This window comes from Monodon monoceros, unplaced genomic scaffold (assembly GCF_005190385.1).
Source record: "Monodon monoceros isolate NGI ecotype Baffin Bay Population unplaced genomic scaffold, NGI_Narwhal_1 Super_Scaffold_18, whole genome shotgun sequence".
In the NCBI taxonomy this organism is placed as follows: Eukaryota; Metazoa; Chordata; class Mammalia; order Artiodactyla; family Monodontidae; genus Monodon; species Monodon monoceros.
The window spans coordinates 1,306,197-1,308,886 of record NW_021703774.1 but is presented as its reverse complement, the minus strand read 5'-3'; positions in this window follow the sequence as shown (position 1 = coordinate 1,308,886).

Genomic DNA, 2,690 nt, shown 5'->3' with positions numbered 1-2,690 from the left:
AGGGAACTCAAGCACAGAGAAGGCAAGTAACTTGCCCAAAGCCACAGAGCTGGGAAGTGCAGGGCTGGACTTTGACGTGGTCTGCAGCCGGAAGCGCTGGGTTTCAAGGCAAGCAGGCCCCAGGAGGACCCATTGTTGTCTCTTAGCTTTTCCACCTTGAAAGTGGGCATAATATGAACCAGCTCTGCCTGGGACGTGCACCGCTGTGGAGAGAGAACCTGAGGGACGGGAAGGGTCTCCGTCTCTGACCCAGAGCCTCGGAGCCCGGACGTCATTTTCCCTGAGCACGTGGGTACACAGGGGACCGACAGATCCCCGAGGCAAGGGGTGTGGCCAAAGCAGGGCAAGGTGGGGCCCGGAAGGATTGGGGCCCCTGGGGTACAGGGGACACTGGGCACAGCAGGGGTCAGGTGTCTGGTGGGCAGCTGGTCAGGACACCCAGGCCGGCTCCTGGCCATCCCCCACCTTTAGTGTCTGGTTCTGGCCCTGCTGCGTGGACAGCACAAGAGTGATGGAAGGAAGAGCTGAGGGGGAGGCGGGTGTGCCCCCACCCCAGGCACCTCCACATCCTGAGTCCATCGAAGGGTTTCGGTGCACACGTCGTGGTCCCCCCGCTTCCCAGGAGAGAATGGGGAGAGCGCACACCCTTGCCTTGGACTTGGAAGGGCCCCCTGCCCTAGGCTCTGGGCCCTGGCCTTCACTCACTCGCTCCTTGGTGAGCCCGCCTGCCCAGACCCTTCGCTTATGGATGGTGCTTATGGAACAGCACACAGGGGCCTGCTGGCCTCCAGCCAGAGGTGGCACTCGGGTCAAGGGTAGGGCTCGTTTCACGACGCCAGGGTGGGGACTAGACCACCTGCCACAATTCGAGCACGGCCAGCTCTGCATGGGGATGGCGCTGGGGCACCCGAGGGCCTCTCCTGGACACCGGGGGGACCTCAGGAGAAGAGAGAAGCGGGACCTGGCCTCGGCGAGGCTGCCCTCCGCGTCCACCTCTGCACGGGGTTTTCAAAGGCAAGACCATGTCCACTGAAGCAGAGACGGGCGTGAGGACCCTGTCGGGAGGGGAGGTACAGCGCTTGGCACCGAGACCTCACCATCATTCCGTCCTGCTGCCCCAGGGAGACGCTGGGACACAGGAAGCAGAGCCCGTGGGGACTTGGTGGTGGTTGGAAAATTCTGGTGTCCACTTCTGGGCTCGATGCCCCTCTCTCTGGTGGCAGGAGAGGGGACCATTGTGGAGGAGAGGCTGGGACACTGGTGCAGCTGTCGACTGGGGAGCGTGAGGGGGGCCGTGCCCAGGAGCTCCGGTGGGTCTCCCGGGGGCAGTGGTGAGAGACCCCGTGGGCCCGAGGTCCTGCCACCTGCCTCCCTGCCCTTTCGGGCCGGTGCCGGGGGGCCCTCCCGGCCCCACCACAAGCCCTCGGGCTCCGTGAACGCGTCAGGCTGGCCCCTGCTACCAGGGCCTATGTCTGTGCTGCCCCTTTTCCCTCCCTGCCCGCCCCCACCCCGACTTTCTCCTCCTCACTCTCTGGGGCCTGGTGAGGACACCACTTCCTCCAGGAAGGCCTCCCACCTGCCAGGGCGAGGCCGGGGGGCCCTGCTCTGCGCTACCTCAGCCCCTGTGCGCCCCTGCCATCGCGCGGAGCTGGAGCCTTCTGCTGCCGTGTCTCTCCCCAACGGGGCGGTCGAGCAGCCCTGTCTAATCACAGCGCCCCTGCCCGGCACAGCAGCTAGCATACATTTGGGGCTCAGGAGACATTTGCTGAATGAATCAGTGAATGAACAAGGAATGAGGCCAAGACCCCAGGCCCCACCCCTCCCAGGTGCCCTGGGACCATAGCCTCTTCATCTCAGCGTCTACCACGGGGCTCGGCACACAGCACATGACAAAGGGGCCCACACGTCTCTCGAGCATGGAAGGGCGATGCCCAGAGAACAGGAAACTTGCCCTCCGTGCGTAAGAGGTGGCGAGACCCTGGAAGAGGGTGGGAGGCAGTGCCCCTTCCGGTGGAGGGAGAAGTGAGCAGAGGACCCCGGACGAAGGGACAGCTGCGTGCAGGGGACCCCAGAGAGCAGGGCGGCCCGCCCCCTCCCGCGCGGCTTCCATGTCATCTGCCGACTGGACCAGGGCCCCGTCCTCTTCAGCTCAGGGACCCTGCGACCCCGGCTCGCAGTTCAAGCCCAAGAGGACCTCCAGATGGTGGGGGGAACCGGGGCACGCAGACGGGCCCAGGCCTCTGAGGCATGAGAAGCCGCCTGATGAAACTGACCTCCTTCCTCCACCTGCTTCTCGCACCCTGGCCCAGAGAGGAAGACAGCAGGTGTGCACAGAGAGGAGGAAGACAGCAGGTGTGCACAGAGAGGAGGAAGACAGCAGGTGTGCACAGAGAGGAAGACAGCAGGTGTGCACAGAGGGGAAGAAGACAGCAGGTGTGCACAGAGAGGAAGACAGCAGGTGTGCCCAGAGAGGAAGACAGCAGGTGTGCCCAGAGAGGAAGACAGCAGGTATGCACAGAGAGGAAGACAGCAGGTGTGCACAGAGAGGAAGACAGCAGGTGTGCCCAGAGAGGAAGTCAGCAGGTGTGCCCAGAGAGGAAGACAGCAGGTGTGCACAGAGGGGAAGAAGACAGCAGGTGTGCACAGAGAGGAAGACAGCAGGTGTGCCCAGAGAGGAAGACAGCAGGTGT